The sequence below is a fragment of the Panthera tigris genome, chromosome B3 (assembly GCF_018350195.1).
Source record: "Panthera tigris isolate Pti1 chromosome B3, P.tigris_Pti1_mat1.1, whole genome shotgun sequence".
Taxonomy (NCBI): Eukaryota; Metazoa; Chordata; class Mammalia; order Carnivora; family Felidae; genus Panthera; species Panthera tigris.
The window spans coordinates 16,147,148-16,162,652 of record NC_056665.1 but is presented as its reverse complement, the minus strand read 5'-3'; positions in this window follow the sequence as shown (position 1 = coordinate 16,162,652).

Sequence of the window (15,505 nt, the reverse complement as noted above, 5' to 3'; positions counted from 1 at the left end):
CATTTTAATATTTATTTATTTTCTGAGAGGGAGAGAGTGAGAGACGGAGCACGAGTGGGAGAGGGGGCAGAGAGAGAGACGCACACACAGAATCCAAAGCAGGCTCCAGGCTCTGAGCTGTGAGCACAGAGCCCGACGCGGGGCTTGAACTCACGGACCATGAGATCGTAAGCTGAGCCAAAGTCGGACACTTAACCAACTGAGCCACCCAGGCGCCCCCCCCCCCACCATGTCGATTTTAGAGTCAGTTTAAAAGTGAGCATGGCACACGTAATTGTTAATGAAAACAAACATAGGAATCGTTTTTTGATAGACCCTAAAATATTAAAAAAAAAAAAAAACCATTAAAAAAACATCAGAGCAGATCTAGCACAGGGGAAGGACAATACGCGTGAGGCGACAGTTGAGATAGGTAGCGTACGGTAGCCAGAAGAGGAAGTGACAGCTGGTGGCTTAGTAAACAGATTTCAGTTTAGTATTTTCTGAACATTTTAATATGCTTCTCCACTGTAGCTTTTGTTCCCAACTCAATAACAAAGCCATTTTCTATTTTTTGCTTTGGAATATCAGATCAGTTAGAAAAGAGATATGGGAAAGATAGAAATCAGGTGTCATCAAAGCAAAAGATCATTAAGTATCTGGTGTGGTATTAAAGGGACGGGGGTGGGGGTGGGGAAGGTTGAGGGCAGGGCAGTTTCCCAAAAAGAGAGAGCATGAGAATGTTTGCAAATGGCAAGGCACCTACGGAGCCTCATGCCTCTGAGGCTTTTTTTTTCGCCGTACAGGACATTCTCTCTTCCCAAGCGTCGTGTGTCCCCCAACTTCTGCTCAACTGACCAAGAGATCCAGCTGGTGGTAGTGGCTTCAAGGGATGGTGAAGAGTGAAACTGTCAGTGGCATTGAAGGCATCACGATTAGCAGTCACACGAGCTTCGAAGCCATGAGCTGGTGGAGGAGACAGTCCTATTGAGACCCATGGTCTGCGTGGCACGCAGGGCCCATCTCCAAGAAAAGCGCCAATTTGCGTTTGTGGTAAAGACCTATTTGTAAATAGCAGTCTCATGGTGGCTGGTTCTTAATTGTTGCCAGCCCCGGGTTGGGGAGAAACATGATTGAGTCCCCTGTGCTGCTGACACTGCCTGGGGGAGGTGTCATAAGGCAAGCGGAACTGTTCTTGGAGTAGAAATGTTCCCCTGTGGCTTGAGAGAGGGAGAGAGAAACACTTCAGAACCCACCTTTTTTCCCTTTCAATTTTTAGCGAAATTAAGTTGCTCTCAAAAGACAGTACGGGGGCGCCTGGGTGGCTCAGGTCACGATCTCAAGGTCAGTGGGTTCAAGCCCCTGGGTGGGCTCTGTGCTGACAGCTCAGAGCCTGGAGCCTGCTTCCGATTCTGGGTCTCCCTCTCTCTCTCTCTGCTCCTCCCCTGCTTGTGCTCTGTCGCTCTCTCTCTCTCTCTCAAAAAGAAATAAACATTAAAAAAAATTAAAGAGAAAAAAGACAGTATGGCCACGGGGACCCATGCTAAGACCAAAGTCGACTGCCAATATTTCTGTGTCGTACAAAGATGTTGAGTGAAGTGGTTGTGGGGAAATCTTAGTTCAGTGTAAAAAGGAAAACTGAAATCGAGGACTGAGGAATTAAGCATCGCTTGGGAACTTAGCGTTTCTCTTCGCTGCGGAGAGAAGTGTGGCAAGAATTCATGTGTCAACAGCACCCCGGTCTCAGTTGTTTCAATTCTAGTTTGACGAGGAAGGAACAGGGTAGATTGCACCGAGAGCTTCATAAAATGTACAAAATAAACTTTTTCGTAAACGACAGGCCCAATGCAGAATAAATCTACTAATATTATGCCAGTCAAATCTCTGCCCTCTAACCCTACACCAGTTCCTTTGCTTGTCTCTAAGGAAAAGAGACTGACTCCAGTCTCCCGGCTAGTGCCTGTAGGTGGTCTCTAAAGACCCGCCTCCCCGTCTTCCTACACGCGCGACTCCACCAACTTCCCAGCATCCCTTGCAGGGAAGGGTGGTCACGTGACTCGTCCTCGCCAATGGCATCTGAGGAGAAGCAGCAGCTTCAAGCCCAGGCTTTTGAGAAGCCTATGCCCCCCGTAGGCATCCTCTTTGTCCTTAGAGGATGGCAGAACCCCCAGGGGGTGGGAAAACTACAGAGGGGAAGGATCCGGGGTTCCCAAACCATCGCTTGAGGCAAGCCACTATTGACTAGAAGCATCTGACTGTCACGTGAGTGAAAATAGGCTTCTCTTGTGTTTAAGGCGTTGGAAGTTTTCCGTTGGTTATTGCTTCCCGTCCAAAGTGAGCTAAGACAGGATCCCAAGCCTCATAACACAGCATCTCTTTCCTGGGCCTGCCACTAATTCCTCCAGCCCATCTACTATTCCCCATGCCCGCCAGTCCAGTTGGCCAGCTCCTGGTTTTGACTGGGGCCTCACAGGTGATAGGTTTCTTTCTTTTTTTTTTTTTTTTTCATGTTTATTTATTTTGAGAGAGAGTGCCTGTGAATGGGGGAGGGGCAGAGAGAGAGAGGGAGAGAGGAAGAACTCGAGCTGTCAGGGCAGAGCTCCACGTGAGGCTTGATCTCCCCAACTGCGAGATCACGACCTGAGCCGAAACCAAGCGTCGGAGGCGTAAGTGAGGAGGCCACCCAGGTGCCCCACGGGTGACAGGTTTGTAACCAGAAGAGACATTAGCTTGGTCCAATCAGCTCTGGATGTTTTGGGCTGTCCCCACTGCTGGCCTTACCTGCGGGAGGTTAACATAAGGGCCACAGGGTAAGAGAACGACTCCCGGGGCGAGGTGCAGCAGGGTCGGTCGGAAACAACACTTCCAATCCTGTTATGAACCTCCAGCAGCAATCAGGATTTCTGAAGTCAGTTTTTCATAGCTCGAAAGCTGAAGAAGAGGAGGCGATGCTCTCCTCGCAAACTCCCACCAGTCCTTTTCCGCCTTTGCAAGCCGGATTCGGAGTTCAAGTCGCACGCACCCGAATTGTGAATGGAGCGTTACCGCTCTTATCCTTGATTCCTACCTACCCTTCCTAAAGATGAATTTGCTTCTTCTTCCTGCAAAGAAGCTAGTCTTTTGTTTCCTCATGCATTCACCCAAGGGATGTGGTCTTTTTTCTGTCCCGCAGGAGTTTCCATTGAGGAAGGGGGCATCAGGAAACAAGCGCGGTATTCGGTGCGGGGGGTACAAAGATGGGCAGCACACATTGTGGGTCCTGATCACGATTCCTTGCCTAAGACAGGCACCCATAGGGCAAGTGCACGCCACACTGTGCAAAAAGCCCTGGAATCCCATGGGGAGGGAGCGCCCCTTGACCCAGAGCCAACCAATTACAACATGTCATTCCCGTCCATTTGACCTCAGGACTGAGACACAGAGAGATGTAGGGTGATGAGTGAATCTTTAAAATATTGAGAGGCATCTGGGGGGTTCAATCAGTTATATGACTGGCTTTCGCTCAGGTCATGAACTCACAGTTCATGGGTTCGAGCCCCACATCGGGCTCTGTGCTGACAGCTGACAGTCCACTTCGGATCCTCTGTCTCCCTCTCTCTCTGCCCCTCCCCCACTCACATTCTTTCTCTCTCCCTCTGTCAAAAATAAATAAACACTTAAAATGTTAAAAAAAAAAAAAAAAAACAACATTGAAGCAGGGGGAAGCCAGACATATTTATAATGATAACAGCTATATCAAGTTTTGTTCTTGCCTTTATGAAAATGGCAGGAATAGTGAGTTCCACTCCCTAAAAGACTACCTTTCAAACTAATAACTGTTCTTCTTCCATAAATGGCTTCTTCTATCAGAATCCATGAATTCTTGATAAAATTTTCATATTGGTTTTATTTACTTTTAACGTGAGTCTAGGGGAGCCTGGCTGGCTCAGTCGGTTAAGCGTCCGACTTCGGCTCAGGTCATGATCTGGTGGTCTGTGAGTTTGAGATCCGCATCGGGCTCTGTGCTGACAGCTCAGAGCCTGGAGCCTGCTTCAGATTCCGTGTCTTTCTCTCTCTCTGCCCCTCCTCTGCTCGCACTTGTCTCTCTCTGTCTCAAAAATAATGAATAAACATTAAAAAAAATTAAGTGAGTCTAGTTATAATACATTTTCAGTTGAATCACCTCTGTTAGAATGCAAGGAATAGGCTGGGCACTTTCTCTAGAATAGGTTGGAGCTCACAGATCAAGGAACCCTAATCCTTACTCCTAACCCATTGGGGTCCTGGCCTGGCACCACTGGACTTGTTACTCTCATGGCCCCCAGTGCCCCCTCCTTATTTCACACATCAGCAATTGCTTGGGATTGTGATATAATTCATTCATTCCTAGATGCCAGCACATTGCAGGCAAAATCAACTATTTTGAGATTCAACCACATAACTTAACAAGCTGACATACTGACTTTATCTAGAGGATGCCAGTAAAAATATATAGATGTGGATATTCACACAATGACATGGAACAATTTTTATCCGGCTTGCCCAGTGTACATAACACACTTCCTGGAGGGAGGTAGAGATGTGGGGACAGCTTGGGTAGCCCTAATCAACTGGATTTTGGAGTCCTTGACTGAATGTCTCTGTGCTTATTAAGACTGTTTTGACCACAACTAGAACATAAAATGAGCTGAGAAATTTATCTACATAGCAGTATAGTCAAATGAGACCAAGAACACTCTCCATTTGTGCTGATCATGACTGCACTGCCTGACAACCCAGCAGAATATTATGAAAGGGATGATTCTGTGCCACAAGCAAAAAGGAATTTCTTGTTTTTTAATGTTTATTTTTGAGAGAAGGGGAGAAACAGAGTCCAAGCAAGGGAGGGGCAGGAAGAGGGCAAGACATAGAATCTGAAGCAAGCTCTAGGCTCTGAGCCATCAGCACAGAGCCTGATGCAGGGCTGGAACACATGAACCATGAGATCATGACCTGAGCCGAAGTCGGATGCTTAACCAACTGAGCCACCCAGGTGTCCCAAAGGAATTTCTAAGTATATAGTTTTCAGTGGAATGTAAACAACCAAAGATGATCTGTATACAAGGATGATGTCATTGTTTCAAAAATTCTTTGACTAAGTAACATTTTTGTTTGCAATGGGCATTTGTTTTTCTTAGCTGTGTATTTGTCAAATCTTTTGTTTGTTCATCCATGCCACCTCCCCATTTACTTGGTACTTTAGCACTTGAACCATTTCTGCAATATTTGCAGATTTAGACATACAATGGCATTTTAAAAAATGTGAAGGCCACCGGAAAATTGATACAGTATAGTGTAAGTAGACCATAGAGTCGAGCTATAACACAGGGAGTTGACCTATTGTCTAAATTCATGCTATGTGGAGTCCTCTTTTAAATTGTGTTTTGCTTAATCTTTACAGTAATAATGTCAACTAAAGAACAGTGGGAAAATAGAGAAGAGAAGAAAATTAGAAGGAACAAAATAATGTGGTGTTTGAGAGCTCTGGCTCAGGAATCGGGAGTCAGTCACTGCTAACACCATAATCCTGACTTCCGACAACATCATGAGCCTTCTCTCCGAGTACCAGTGAAAAGTATGTTCTGTTCGAAGAAACAGGCAACTTGCTGCATGCTACCTGGCACATCAGAGCAGTCAACTTACCTTAGCTGCTGTCTGTGCATAAATCACTGTTGTTATTTTCATCACAATCTCCTACAACCCAGTCTTCGAGACATGGAGGTCTATTTCATTTCCATCCTTTATTCTATTATTTGTCTTATTTGTCTTACATATTTTGATCAGATTTTGTATCAGTACCCCTTTTGGGGAAGTATTTCAAAAATCTAATAATACTGCATTTTAAATGAAAAGTGCCCAGCAGTGCCTTGGGTGGCTCAGTCGGTTAAGCCTTCCAACTCTTGATTTTGGCTCAGGTCATGATCTCACAGTTTGTGGGATCGAGCCCTGCGTCGGGCTCTGTGCTAAGAGAGCCCACTTAGCACAGAGCCCACTTGGGATTCTCTCTCTCCATCTTCCTCTGCCCCTCCCCTGCTCTCTATATTTAAATATAAATAAATAAATAAATAAATAAATAAATAAATAAATAAAAGTTTCCAGTTCTTACTAAAAATTGTGGTGATTTGATTGCAGGATGCAGTACAGAAAATGTAATACTGTACGACTTTGTTGTGACACGTCTTCTTGTGTGATAAGGCTTTGTCCTCCAGCAGTGATGAATTACGTCCCAATGCATAATCGTAGTAAATGTCACCTAACGTGGTTGCTGCATAGGAGAGGTGCCGTCCTTACCCTCCAAAATCAGGGTTATAAAAAGATATGCTGGATTTTCTCAGTCAATATTTGTATTCTTCTGGCAAATCGTTTCCAAATTTGTTCACTCCAGTCTCAACATTTTGATGACCCGTTTGTCATGACACGTGTGCATTAATGGATACACATGCGCATTGCACTGGCACAATTACATTAATGCACGAATATGCAACTTAAAAAAAAGTGAGCCCTTCAAATCCACACTCGCCAAACTTTAGGGTAGTTCTTGGCACTAAGCAAAGCCTCCAGATTAGAAAGTAAATAAACGAAGACGCCATCCACACAGGAGCTGCGTTGCCTATCCTAGCAACAGAGATCCCAGCTAAGAGCTAACACGACAATAAACAGAAATGCAAATTTAAAAAGGAAACCAGTAAAAAAAAAACCCAAAAAGCATTAGAAGAAGAGGCAGGCTGGGGAGAGAGGGGCTGTCGCCGGAAAGCTGCAGCAGGGGTCACGTCGCCCACTCGTCTGTGTGTGCTTCGTGATTCTCATTCAGTTTGGCAAGATTCTCAAACAAAGTCGGGTGTCCTAAAAATATTTGGAACTATTACAAAGCATAAATTATAAATGTGTCAGGAAAATGGAAAAAGGTGTCTTGGGCCTACTTAAAGCACAAAATGATCTCAACCATTATTCAACAATGATATGAACATCTTTTATTTCATTTCTCCTTAACAGTTCCTTCTGTTTGCTATCATTTCCTACTCAGCACCATGTCAATAATTACTAAATTAGTGAGACGCCTGTACAATTTCAGCTCAAGTGTTATTACTGACAAGTCAAACAATGGGTCCTGATAGAAAAGATGGGACTCCGTCTCCTTATTTAAATGGACCGTGTTCAGAGGGGAAGATTGAAACCCCCTTTTTCTTCAAAAGAGGGAGGGAGGGAATGGTTTACATTTTGTGCAGTTCAAGGACGCGGAGTCAGAGGAAATGCCTTTTTAATGTAAACCTCTTTTCATTTCCAGGGGACAAAAATGAAGGTTAGTGAAAAGAATCATGCTTGCTGGAAGAAGTAATTACATTTTTTTCCCCCAAATCTCGGAGGAATAATGCCTTTATATTTCCTGAGATGACCCAATTTGCACTGCGATATGCTCTCTTAAATGTAAGTGCGCGGACATCCTGGGCCTGCATTGTTTTTCACCCGGAAAGATGCCCTGGTTGCACCTCTGATTAATTTGAGTCCTGATCTCCCAAAGTACAAAAGCCGCTGCACCTGTTTTCCCTCCTGACAATGATGAGTTAAAAATGAAACGGTCCTCAGCTGGTTGTCCCCCACCTCTGCCCCACCACCCACCCACAAAATAAATAAATAAATAAAAGTTAGCTAGCCAAGTGACGGCAGCTGCAAAACATCTCAAACTGCACAAGAGGAGGGTGGCAAACCTTGGAGCAGGGAAGGCAGTAGCCTGACCCGTTATTTTCTAGAAGAGGAACCCGAGATTCTGTGGCTGGCTGTGTGTGCTGGGAAGCTTGCTTACCCCCTCTCGTTCTTCCCCAACCTCATGTATTTCCGTGTATGTCTCAAGGATTCTGCTGTCCATAGCTAGATAGGATCCAGCATTTCTGGAATATCTTTTTTCTCCATAATTGGAAGTTGTGCTTCGGAAAGTCTCTTGAATATTTGTTAAAATGTGTGCACCTAACAATATCATTGCTAATAAAGGCTCTGACACGGCGTTTACACACCTTTGAAACATTTTGATGACTTCAATTAAAATGCTTCACGTGCTAACTGGAAATTGATTTGCTTTTTTTTTTTTTTTTTTGATACAGATGGGACCTCTGTGGGCAGAAAACCAAGCTTATTTTTGAAATGTTGGGGCGCCTGGGTGGCTCAGTCGGTTAAGCGGCCGACTTCGGCTCAGGTCATGATCTCGTGGTCCATGAGTTCGAGCCCCTCTGTGCTGACAGCTCAGAGCCTGGAGCCTGTTTCGGATTCTGTGTCTCCCTCTCTCTCTGACCCTCCCCCGTTCATGCTCTCTCTCTGTCTCAAAAATAAATAAACGTTAAAAAAATTTTGACATGTCAAACAAACCTTCCATGACCTCTGACTCGTAGTGAGGTAAACATTTGTTTACAAAACATGGAGACTGTCTATTTTAATATATTCACCAACAAACTCTTGATTTCTGGGAAAGTGATCATTCATGAGGACATGGAACATGTTAGAAGGCCCTGATCCGGACTCTTCACCTCCAAAAGAAATAGATGGTCATCTCAAGATAACTTTAGTGGGGTCACTCCCATTCTTAATGTAAGTTTTAGATCTTTATTTCTCTTTACTCATTTTCTCACACCAGCTGGTGAGATTAAGATGTGGATAATCTGGGGTGATTTGTTTTGAGAACTGACAGGAAAGTGGGGTCTCTATCACCCACAATAACTCAGAGAGGCCAACACAAGGAGCGGTAGGGTCATCAGAAACTCAACAATCTCATGCACTGTGAGACTCAGAAAAAGAGAAATGGCTTACCTCTCTTGAACAGGTACTGCCAACACTTTATATAAACTCTCATAAAGTCAGTGTTTAGTTGTGAATGAACATATTAACTTTGCTGGGGAAGCCCCCTTTCATTAACTGCGCTCACTAAAAAATTGGTTTGGGTAATTTTCATAATGAGCCTTAAGATATGAACAAACCCTCAAAATTGCTGTTTTTCCAATGTCAGAAATTTATTGGTGGTCTCAGAGCGCTGGCTACTACTGATCGAGAGGGTTAAGAAAAGAGAAGAAAATAACAACAATGACAACACCGTAAAAAGCTAAGATTTTATTGTATTCTTTCTAACATTTGAATGTTAGTGATTTTGCCTGGGTTTGTGTATGGGTCACTCATTCAGTCAACTGATTTTCTTCTCACTAAATTGACTAAACTCTCTGATTGTTCTCTTTCTTTCAAAAAAATTTTTCCATCTTTATTTTATTTTGAGAGAGAGAGAAAGAGAGAGAAGAGAGCACATTGGAAGGAGCAAAGAAAGAGGGAGAAAGAGAATCCCAAGCAGGCTCCAGGGCTCTATCGCATGAACCATTAGATCATGACCTGAGCTGAAATTAAGACTTGGACACTTAATCGACTCGGCCACCCAGGCACCCCTCTGATTGTTTTCATCAGTACCGACCCTCTTGAATTGTTCGGTATGTTTCACTGAACAGGTATATGGAAACATTTTTTTGAACTCTCTGCTATTTGAGTTAGATTTTTTTTTCCTGTTAGGATTTGTTTATTTGTTTAATAGAAATATTTTCTGGAAGAAGTTTCTGAATTTTGAGATGCTACCTACTAATTTGTGTAGATTTATAGATGGCGCTTTAGTAGAAATATCACAGACATATGAATATAATAAGTATTCCATTATTGCACTAATGGAGATTAGTGGTATTGTGAAATATGAGTTAGCACACTCTACAAAACAATTTTCAGCAGTAGAAGTGGGGAGCAGTGGTTAAATTCTGGATATCTTTTCATATAGGTCCAACAGAATTTGGTGAGGGATTCGATATGATGTCTGGGAGAAAGACTTCAGGGAAGACTTCTGCCTGAGCAATGGGATGAATGGAGTTGCTATCAACCAATATCAGTTCTGCACATTAGACATTATAGTGGAGGTGTCAGGTAGGGTGGGGCTATATAAGCCAGGAATCCTGGAACGAGATCTGAGCAAATGGTAGAACAAGGCAAGCCATTGTCATATACAAAGTATTTGACACCTTGACAGTGAATGAGAAAATCAAGGGAGTGAGAAATATAGAGAGGAGCATAGGAGTAAAATGAAGTCTGAGACTCAAGTGCGGGGTCCGGCAACATGGGACTCATCAGTGATGAGGCAGACAGCAGCTCTGCTGGAGAAGCCGTGGGGGTCGGGGGTGAAAACCTGATTGGAGAGGGATTAAAGGAGAATAATTGGAGGCATCTGGGTGGCTCAGCAGGCTAAGTGTCTGACTCTGATTTTTGGCTCAGGTCATTATTTCACGGTTCATGGGTTCGAGCCCCACGTTGAGCTCTGTGCTTAGGACGTGGACCCTGCTTGGGATTCTCTCTCTCCATCTCTCTCTGCTCCTCTCCCCCCTCAAAATAAGTAAATAAGCATTAACAAAAGAGAAAAATTGAAGGCACTACCTATAGACAATGCTTTCAAGAAACTTTTATTGTCAAAAAGAGCAAAGAAACGAAGCCAATAGTTGGAGGAGGAAGTGAGGACGTGTGTGTGTGTGTGTGTGTGTGTGTGTGTGTGTAATCTTTCAAAGGAGACAAATAATAGATTGTAGATGAGGGGAAAATCCAACAGAAAGCAAAACGGTGTATGCCAGAGGGGAAAATTGTTGGGGTGATATCTCTGAGTCCGTGAGCAAGGACGGTATCTAACACGCGATTGCAAGCACTGGCTTGGCCAAGAGGGAGGTGGTAAAAATAAGCAAAATGTGTGTGGACCGAGGGTGGCAGGTGGTAGATGTGATAGTGGAAGACTGTGAAATTCTCTTGATTGCTTCGGTCTTTGTGAAACACAAAGCAAGGTAATCAATTCAGAGTCAGGACACAAATCAAATCAAGGCACGGGGGAGGGGGAGAAAAAGGGGGAGAAGGTGTGCAATCGCACTTAGCATAGTGGCGCTGTCGGTGTGTATGCAAGAGTGGACAGCGGAATCCGTGAGGAAGTACGGACATCCATGACAATAACTCGTCATAAGCTTTTAGAGTAAATTCGGATTGTCTTAACGTCCAAGCCCGTAATCCCTATCAGCAAAAGTGGTTTTGTACTCACTTTGGGGGGGAGCATATTCATCTGTGATGCCAGAAAATATATTATTGAGGCGTTGGCTAGATTAAGGGGCTTGCCTTAGAAACTAAACCGGGGCACTGCTTCCTTCAGTGAGAATGTTTTGCTGTGAAACAAAACAAAACACAACAAAACAAAAAACAAAAAATGAGCTGAACGAAACAGTGACTTGGTAATAGCAGTAAAAATTGAGAGTTACACAATCACGAAACTTAAATATACTCTCATTATTGTGTGATACTAAGGTAGCTGATGGTGAGCAACTGTATTTTGTGCTCAGGTATGATGGTTTTGGAGAGAAAAACGTTGTGTTGCAAAAGCTTGAACTATAGAATGAATGCTTGGAGTTTCTGTAAGAGAAACAACCAGGTAGGTCCCAACTTGGTAAAGATGTGAGACCAGCAACCAGATTTGTTCATTTCTCCCATGTCTTTGGTATTTTACTTTATTTTTAAGTTTATTTATTTATTTTGAGAGAGAGAGAGAGAGAGAGAGAGAGAGAGAGTCTCACGCAGGATCCATGCTGGCAGCACGGAGCCCGACCAGAGCCCGACGTGGGGCTCGATCTCACGAACTGTGAGATCTTGACTGGAGCCAAGATCAAGAGGCAGACTCTTAACTGACTGAGCCGCCCAGACGCCCCTCATATCTTCAGCATTTAAAATAAATCATAATACTTTCACGCAAGTGGGAGGTAACATAGAACAGAAAAAACAAAAGTTAGGAGAGTGTACGAACAGAGGTCCACAGATTGTTTTATTATGTTTCATAGTTAATAACAAGTTTAACAAAAATGGGATGGTCTTGCTGCTACACTTCTGTGAAAGGGTATCACAGAACAACTTCCAAGTTGATAGGAAGTTTAAGATTTTTCTTTTTCCATTAAAAGTGACAGATGTATAGGAAATTCACAGATCCAGAATTCACCTTTTTCATTAATATATAAACTTATCTCTGACACTCCAGGATGAATTATTAGAACTTAGAATTTAAAATGACTTTTGAAAATACAACACCATTTGCTTCAATTTGAATAAATGAAAAAAATATTATGAGCTTGCTGACATTGCTTTAAAATCTCTTCTTCCATTCCCATCAACACGCCTATGAGTCCCGAGTGTTGTTCATACTCCTATGAATATGGTTAAAACAAAACTTAAGTGCTATTTACATATTATCCCCTGGAGGTACAGTTGCTATTAATGTAACCTAGATTAGATGAATTAACAAGCAAGTTCATTTTTCACATTAACAACTTCAGGTATTGACAAACATTGATATTGGTTCAAAGCATAGTTACACATATTATGTATAGGGACTTGCAAATTTCCTTTATTATTTTACTTCAGATTGCAGAACAACAGAAAGTTATGAGAGTAATAAAGATTTTCTCTATATATTTTCTATATTTATATTTTCAATGATGGATTGTAGAGTTTTTGAAATTTCTCTTTTCTCCTATTATTTCATTATGAGGATATCAACTAAAGTGTAGTTTTATATCTGCTCAATCTAATAACAAACACTGGTTTTATATTTTGTAGGTTCTTGGTTTTTTTTTCATTTCTTTTAAATTATGTTTTACAAAAATATTAATCCAGAATAAATTGGATACAAATGAATGGTTTACTACCAATAGTTTGAGAAGCACTATCTGGCCATGGAGAACACCGTAAGGTTCTCAAGTCAAGGGGTCACATAGTTAGAAATACACTCTGAAAGGGTGCCTGGGTGGCTCAGTCTGTCAAGGTCAGACTCTTGATTTTGGTTCAGGTCATGATCTCATGGTTCATGAGTTCCAGCCTACAGTGGGCACCACACTGACAGTTCAGAGCCTGTTTGGGATTCTCTCTCACTCCCTCTCTCTCTGCCCCTCCCCCGCTAGTGCACACACTCCCACGCACACAAAATAAATAAATGAACTTAAAAAAAGAAATATACTTTGATAGGAAATGAGAGGTCAGATTGATGGAAGTGCTAATGTCTGAAAAACCATAAAATAGGACCTGAATGAGCTAGAGGTAAAAGCCAGTTAATTTAGAATTGCAAAATGCAAATATAGCCAAAGGATTGTTGAGTGATATTATAATATTATGGGAGAAGACTCTAAGATTTTGGTCACTGAGAAGGTTACAAGGCAATGGCAGAAGGAATCACAGTTTATCGGGAGGTTTTGAAATTTGCCAGCTGGACAGTATATAGTGGCAATGAATGACCAGAGGATTAGATTGTGAAGACAGAAAAAGACTCAGTTGTTCAATATTCACTCAACAAATATAACCCAGGGAGTACCAACACCCTATTCTAGGCACTAGCAGAATAGCAATGAATGAAAAAGTCAAAGTCTTTGCCCTCACCAAGCTTATATTCTAGTTGGGGAAAGAGACAATAAGAAGTAAATAAGCAAATTGCTAAGTATACACCAATTAATGATAAGTGCAAGGTATAAAGCAAAGCACCGTGAGAAAGATGGCCATGTTGAGATAAGAATGGAATGGTTTGTAGTGTTTTTATAGGATGCTCCGGAAAGCCCCCACTAATACTTCTCCTGAGCAGAGATGTGAAGAAAGTGAGGGAAGGAGGCATGAAGCTACTTGAGGGTAGAGGGCAGAATACCTAAGGCAGAAGGGGGCTTGAAATGTTCGAGAAATAGCCAGGAATTGAGCTGCAGGACAGTGAACAAGGGCAGAGCATCGGGTGGCATTGGTAGGATATGGAGTCAGAGGAGAGGTGGCACCCAGGCCACCTAGGATCCCGGTGGACAATATGAGGATTTTGGTCTTTGGCCTCTGTGAGAGGGAGGATATTTGGAAGCTATCAAGAAAACAAATGACATGAGTTTGGTGATGTTTTGAAAGGCTCACTATGATGCTGAACTGCTTATGGTGGGGAGCGGGGCAAGGTTGCAATAAGACAGATAACTTGTGAATGATTGCAATAACCCAAGCAAGAAACCTGGCTTGGTCTGGATAGTAGCAGGGGAGGTAATATGAAATGGTTGAGTTCTATGTGTTTTTGGAAGCTGCGGATGTTGGATCGTGCACATTGAGGGAAAAGTGCAGGTGGGAAATATAAATTCAGAGTGAAAAAAAAATAGATGCCATGTAAAGAAAGGGAAGATTGAGAGAGGATGTAGAAAGACTGATTCTGGGGCATGTGAACATTTAGACATTGGAGAGAAGAGAAAGATTTAGCAAAAGAAATAGGAAGAGAGGGGCCAGGGATGGGGGGGACCATGAAGGGAGACTGATGTGCTAGATGTGGAAGCAGTAAATGGCGGTGACCAGTGCTGCTGCTGGAGTAAGTGAAACAAGAAATCAAAATGGACCAATAGAGGCAGCAGCATGGAGATTATTGTGAACCTTGATAACGTGCTTCTCTAGATTTCTGGAGAAGAAAGTCTGAGTGTCATCGAGATAAAATGGGAGCCCGTGAGCCTGTGACATAAATGCAGTCATTAGAAGCAGGTCTTTCCAGGAGTTTTGCTCTAAAGCAGGGTTTGGCAATCAAGGGCCCATGACCTGTTTTTATAAAGTTTTATTGGAAGATAGCTGTACTCATTCCTTTATAGACTGTCCATGGTTTCTTTTGTCCTGCAATGGCGGACTTGAGTGGGTGCAACAGAGACGATCGGGCCAGCAAAGACTAACATATCTGCCCCTTCCCCTTTATAGAAAAGTTTGCCAACATGTGCTCTAAAATGTGCGGAGAAATAGGGTGGTATCTTGAGGGAGATGTGGGAGCAAGAAAGAATTATTGTTAAGATGGAAGAAATTACAGAATATTTGTATGTGAATTAGAATTATCTGGAAGTAGTGAAAAATGAAAATGCTGGGGAGCGAAGGGACAATTACCAGAGCCATGCTTTTGGAGCTGTCCTTGAAAAGGAATAGAATCCAGAAGAAATTAGCGGAATGGTTTATCCAATAAAGGAAGGCAGGAAGGCCATATATATATATATATATATATGTGTGTGTGTGTGTGTGTGTGTGTGTGTATGTGTATATATGTGTATATATATACATATATATATATATGGTGTGTGTGTATATATATACATACATGTGTATATATGTGTATATACACACATACACACATATATAGTGTATATATATACATACATGTCTATATATATGTCTATATATACATGTCTATATATATATACATGTCTATATATATATATGTGTCTATATATATACATGTATACATACACACACATATTGATGTGAGTAGGTGGCAAATGTAGGTAATGAAGCTATGGAAATTCAGATGTTTTAATTTCCTCATTGGTATAGGAAACAAAAGCATTCAAGGACAGTGAAGGGGACGGGTGGAGGAATTGTGTTGGAGAATAGATGAGATAGCCATAAGGCAAGTAGGAAGATCACTGAATCAGGAAAATGTAATAGC